Here is a 6,791-nt window from a genome sequence, read left to right as displayed (position 1 = left end):
AGCCTCAGGGTGCTCTCCCTACCCACCCCCCCCTCTAAAGGGGAGTCACATCTCACTGCCCTTTCCCTGGGGCAGGAGCCTCCCAGAGCCCTCTCCTCATCTGGGCACCATTGGGTTTGTGACATGGCACTGCCACCCAGGCACTAACCCCAGACAAAAGACCAGACCTGAGTCCCTGCCCACAGCAGCCTCTGGCAGTGGACACCTTCCCAAATATTTAGGCTGGGGAATGTGAAGGGAACACCCAAAGCACTGGGGGGAGAAAGCCAAACCAACCAATGTGAGCATGTTCCACACCCCCCTGTCCATGGAAGCCCTCTCAAGGCTCGAGGCTCTCTCAGCTCCTCAGACAACACTTGGCACAGGCTGTTCCTCCCGCCCTCAGTCCCGCTCGGTGTTAATTAGCATTGATAATCGCACTGATGGGGACCATAATTTTCCTGCCCTCTCTCCCCTACCCTCACATAAGGGTTCAACCGCCTAATGAGACCCCTGGGGATAATCAAAGAGAGGAGCAGGTTCCCCCCACCGTGACAGCAGCTCCTGCACCACGTGTTGGGATGGGAGAGCAGAGAAGGGAAAGGCACAGCCCAAGCTGTGGATGGGGGAAGCTGCTGAGCCTTGTTTACTTGGGGGCACGGAGAAAAGTTCACTCCAATTAATTTTTTTAAGTGGATAGGCGTTAATCCCCCTACACTTATCTAGAATTAACACAGCGCTAAGTAGATTTTTGCCTAATCCACTTCCACATCCGCCCCGAAAGGGCACTGGCTGTTTTGGGAGGGAGCAGAGTTCAACTAATCCACTTAAAACACACGCCTGGTTTGTTCAGATTAACCTCCTCCAGCATTTCCCTCCAGAGACGGGCCAGGAGACCTCAACACCATCCCACCTGTGCCACGGGCGGGGCCACCCCATCCACGGTCACGTCACCTACAATGTCCATGTGCTGGGGTCTGCTGGGACCCCAAAACCAGCCACTACAGCAGAGCCACACAGCAGGGTGGGACAGCCAGGGGCTTCACAGCCTTTTAAATTCCAATGGCCAGAGGAAGCAGAGCAGAAGCAGCGGAGATGCTTGGACACAGACAGACAGGGAGGGAGAGAGGGGCAGCTCAGGCTGGAGGGATAATCACAGTGCTGCTCCACGGAGGACAGCCAGCCAAAATAGAAGGCCCTGGAACACCAACCCAAGTGCCAGCAGCCCTGACAACCCTGAGAGGCCCAGGTGAAGGGCACCATGGTCACCACAGGCAGGTGCACTCCCCTCTCCAGCACCCATCTGCTGCTCTGAGGTGAAGCAAAAGACCAGATTTAATGCCATGGATGCTCATGGTTCCCATCTCACACCTCTTCAGGCTACATAAAGCAGAGGAGACCCTCTCCTGGCTGGAAAGCTCCTCTTTCCACACCAAGCCCTGGTATGGGAACACAGCCCATCAGGGTCCAGTGATGGACAGGAGCCAGCAGATCTCCCGTGAGACACAGACACAAAACCAAACCCTGAGGACATCAAAAATGGGAGAGCACAAATTGACACTCTCACACCTCCCAGAGATGGGGCTTGGAGGAGGTTGAGCTCAGCTGGGAAAGACACAGCCATTCCTACATGGCAGAAGGGTTGGACCAGATGATCCCAAAGGACCTTTCCAACCCTAAAAAATATTAAAGATATAAGATGGAACAGGAACAGTGTGGAGAAACCACTGATGGGGTGAAACCATTCACCGCAGGAATCCATTGGTGTGGACTTTGCCTCTCCTCCATCACTGCTCAAAAAGTTTCTGGCTCTTCCAAAACTGTGAGAAGACTCACTGGGAATGGCCAGCCCAAGCTGTAATTAGACTAGCACCCACCCTGGCAGGATCCTTCATGGAAGAGGCACAGGAGCAGATAATGATACGAGTGTTAAATCCCCCTTGCAGCTCCTTGTGCAGGGGGGACTCTATGGGAGCAGGGGACATGCAGCACCTGGCTTAGTGCCAGAGCTGGATGTGAGCCCTGGCCCCCACCACCCACTTTTCCATCGGCAGTTCAAGGACGAGTGGCCTTGGAGCTACAGAACGTTTTGGGGTCTGTAAATCCATTCCTCGTCTCAGAAGCTGATTGATCCTTTTTCTTTTTAAAGTCAGATTCAATGTTTAAGAGTAACGATTTCCAAGTGAACACAGAGTGGCTCGAATATATTGGCAGTTTTTATGGATCAGAGGCAAAAGCCTTAGTTCAGATCCTAAAGAACAGAAACGTGTCTGTCCCCACCACAGAACAACAGCAAGGGTTGGTGGCAGAGAAAAAACCCTTCATAGGTGATGCCCAGTGATTTATCCCAGGCCATGGGCCAGCTGGGATGTTCCCCTGGCTTCCACAGGGATGTCCTCAGGATGCAGGTAGATTCATTGATGAGATTTCTGCAAACCAACTCCAAACCAACCCTTCCCTCCCTCTGAATCAAACACCCTGGAGAAGCAGAAAGCAGAAGAGGAGATCCCACAGGGCTCGGGATGGCAGGTGGGGAGCTCCTGGAGCAGAGATGGTGGAGAAGGGAAGGGGGACAGAGGGACAGAGAGAAGGACAGCCCTGATTCCTCCTTGGGAAAGGAGCATTAGAGGCACCACAAGCTGACAGGCTCGGAAATAATGGTCTGAGATCGCTCTTATTTAAAAACCGGCCGCCTGCTGTTTTCATCGCAGCCCCGCTCCGACTTGCAGCAACATTTAAAATTAAATATACATAAGTGCTTTCAAAGAACTGTTAATTTGAAGGTCATTAAATGGCATAAAACGCATTCCTTTTTTTTTTATAGAAAGAGGCACATAATAACACCATGAATACACACTCCTCTTCCCCGTTCAAACGCTCGCTCCTGCCTTGGATGTGCGAGAGCCTTGGGTCCACCTTTGCTGGCAGCAGCACGACATCTCCTTTTAATTACTGCTGTTGAGAAAGCTGCTGCCTCTTCCACCACACCCAAGGATGGGGCTGTACAAAAGACATGAAAAAGCCCCAGGGACAACCACACAGCTGAATTGCCAACGGGGATTTTTTGAGGGATGACGGGAGCAACAGTGGGGCTGGTGGAGGGAAGAGGCAACGTGAAACCAGTTGGCAACACTCACTCCAGACATGAGCATCTTGCCCATTGATTCTCACACAACACTTTAGGCCAAGCTCAGAGCAGGGTTTTGGTAGCAAAAAGTCTCAGTTTTTTGATTTAACGCTCCATGCAAAAAAGACAAAGCCAACCCAGACACACAAAAAAAAAATAAAAAATAAAAAAGACACAAAAGGGTTGAGGTTTTTACAGTTGCCATAGAAATGGAGAGAAGGAGCTGACAACTGCAAAGTGTCTCAGTGAAAGGACGGGGTCGGGGGCGAGGGTGAGGTGGGCTCACTCAGGCAAGGAGCTGCATCCGTGTGCTGCTGCTCCGAGCTGGGATACAGCCATGGGAGTGAGGCACCAAAGCTCCACCTACAAGCAGTTACAGGGGGCCAGGATCCACCCTGGGGGGATCCCCCAGCAGTGGGCACCTCCCAGCACTAGCACGTGGCAGCTGAACCCACCAGGACCCTGTGGGATGGATGGAGCCCAGCCTGGAAAACAGGCCTGTGGAGTTGGTCCTCTTTGATCCCAAATGCCTTTTTCTTCCTTCTAAGCCAAAACTTTGCGGAGGAAAAAATAATTTTTGAGTCACCCCTTCTCCTTTGGGATCAAGGAAAGGAAGTCCAACACCAACCAGCATGGATCAGATGTGAAATGGGAGTGTTCATTTTTAGGCCAGGGAAGAGGCTCTTGCCCAGGGAGGAGCTACAGGGCACCATCAAAGAGGTGCATCACCTTGGCATCTGATGAAGGAAAAGGAGGAGCAGTCCAAACACAACCCTGCTGTCATGGCCAGGCAGGGATAACACTGTCACTCCCAGACGGAAAGGCTTCAGCTTGGAAAACTGATTGTACTTGGAAGAAAGGTCTCTGAAGAAACAAAATGGTACATCAGAAGTCATCTGATGTTTTTATGTTACTTTTTTTCAATAAAGAGCAAAAATCAAACATGGCTGCTTTGCATTTTTCCCCTTGTTTTTCATTAATGGCCTGACAGCCTTTGGTGAAATCTTCCATTTTGGATGAAAAGGCTTTTATAGAAAGGCAGGAGAGCAGGTGGCCCATGGTGACCCTCCCTCAAGCGTTCTCTTGACAGCAACTCCCTTGGCCCACGATGCCTCATTTCTGCAGGGATTTGTTTGAGCCACCTGCATCCTCCCTGCTCAGCCCTAGGCACCATCCATCTGCTGCTGGGCTCTCCTGTGACCCTGGAGGGGACATCTCCAGGCCCCCGGGCTGGGTGGACCTGGTACAAGGCCAAGATGCCACCTTTGTGGGAACAACCCATTAGGAGAGGTGGGATATGGGAATCATCTGCTACAACACAGCCCAGGAGCCATCAGACAGCTGGGAGAGAGACCACCAGTCCTGGCAATGCCCAGGGGCACCGCTGTGGCCATGTGCCAGGGGTGCTTGGCAGCATGGGTGGGCCAAGGAGCACCATCCACCCTGGGAAATCAAACCAGGATGTAAAGCAGGACTCGGTATCTCCAAAAGCATCCAAGTACCTGGACAGCCTGTTTATCCACTCATGAGTACCCAGTCTGCTGGGTGGGATGGACAGGACTGAACACTTCATATTTCATATTCAAGATGAAATGGCCTCAAGATGCCCCAGGGGAGGTTCAGGCTCGACAACAGGAAGAATTTCTTCACTGAAGGAGTGGTTAAATAATAGAAGGGGCTGCCCAGTGAGGTGGTAGAGTCCCCATCCTTGGAGGTGTTTAAGGAAAGATTGGACATTGCACTCAGTGCTCTGGTCGGGCTGACAAGGCAGGGATCGGTCAAAAGTTGATCAATCTATTCTAAACCTAATGATTCTGTATTAAAGGTTTTATATTAAGAAAGGGTTAGAAAGGGTGAAAAAGGGGCAGTGGTGTCACAGAGAGGACCCTGAGCAGGGCAGCAGGACCCTCTGCCTCGCAGGTGCTTGCGCAGCCGGGCAACACCACAGGGGAGTCATAAAGGCGGAGTATTGATATTTAGCCTGTGCGGTTGTCATTCGTTCCTTTAAATGCCTTTAGCTTCCTTCTAATAAAAGAGAAATCATAAAAAAACCCACAAAGGACCCTTCACCACCAGTGAATATCAATGTGGCGTGGCGGCGCATTAGCATGCACAGCACCCGCTCCATCTGCATGTTGTATTCCGTGTGACAACATCCTGGAATACAGATTTGGGCCACGAGCATCCCGAGAGGTATTAGGGATCGTCTATCAGACAGGACGAGGAACAGTCCCTGCTGTTGTAAACAAGGGGTGTTTTTCTCTGCCTCTTTCTCTGGGGGGAGTTCAGTGATTTGAAACAAGCTCATTCCTGCCTCTCGTTAGTTCCTGTTCTTCGGCAGAGCACGGGTCATCTTCCTTGGGCGATGAAAGAAATAGTCCCGGAGGTAAAGAGCACCCCACCCCCAGGTGATGAACCATCAGCACGAGCCAATGAACGTGCTCCTCACAAATCATCATGAACCAAGCACGTGCTCCCCACAGGATACATGGGGGTCCCCCCAGCCACAGCAAACCCCAACAGCCCCAGCACAGGGGGCAGTGATCCCACCCAGGACACGTGGACAGGGATGGCAGCAGCCAGAGGGAAGGGCTCATCCCTTTGTGTTTGGTAGCAGCAAGAAATCTGGTGAGGCCGGATGTCGGGAATACAATGGGGCAGATGGGCATGGAGCAATCCCATGGCGTGGATGGACATGGGGCAGCCCCATGGCAAGGACAGACATGGGGAAAACCCACAGCACAGGTGGATGTGAGTCATCCTCATGGCACTGATGGACACAGGGCATCGCTACGGCACGGAGATGTGTGGGCATGGTCGTGACACAGACATAAAGCATTCCCCGTGACACAGGAGGAAGCGGAATATCCCCGCGACAGGGATGGGTGCAGGTCATCCCCACAGTGCGAGCAGTGGGGATGGATGAGCGATGAGGACAGAGGTTGACTGAGGAGGACAGAGGGTCTCCACACACCACACTGCCAAATCCCTTCCAGGATCCACAGCCCCGGAGGCAGGGCCAGGCAGCCACCCCACACCACCACTCCCTCGCCACGCGGGCACCGCTGGCTGCTGGCACAGCGCCGGCACAGCGCGGTGATGGATCATTACAGCTCGCACACAACCCTCTAAGTAAAAGCCTTATTAAGAGCTCATTTGTTTTATAAACTCCCGGCGCGATCCGCGGAGGGAAGTCAGATTGCCCAGTCTTACAATATTCTGGGTAAACACTGACACGCGCCTGGTGATTTTAACCGGATCAATTTGCAAAGGAGACCAGTGGAGGAACAAAAAAAAAAAAAAAAAATTAAAAAAAAAAAAAATTTAACACTGGGAAACATCCACTGTGAGAGGCTGCAAGGAAGCAAGAGCAGAAAAATACAGAGATGGACGGAGAGAGAGGCACACAAGACAAACGGACCTACCTCCGAAGCCATGAAACCTAAGTCCATAAATCAATATCAAAATCCTTAGGTCTGCAAGATGGGGGAAAAAAGTCCTCCATAGCCATCTTCGCCGAGGCTCTGGAGGCCCGAGCAGTCCATTTCCCAGAGCATCTCTCCTCCTTCTCCAGCAGCCACCAAGCCAGTCACAGCCCCGCGGCGGCTCCTCCGGTCCCATCCCCACCGCGCGGGCCCTTGGCGTCCTCCTCCCCGCTTCCAGGATGCTGAGCACTTCCTTTGTT

Source organism: Manacus vitellinus, unplaced genomic scaffold, assembly GCF_001715985.3.
Source record: "Manacus vitellinus isolate BGI_N305 unplaced genomic scaffold, ASM171598v3 scaffold_49_pilon, whole genome shotgun sequence".
Lineage (NCBI taxonomy): Eukaryota > Metazoa > Chordata > Aves > Passeriformes > Pipridae > Manacus > Manacus vitellinus.
Note: the sequence above shows the minus strand (reverse complement) of the source record.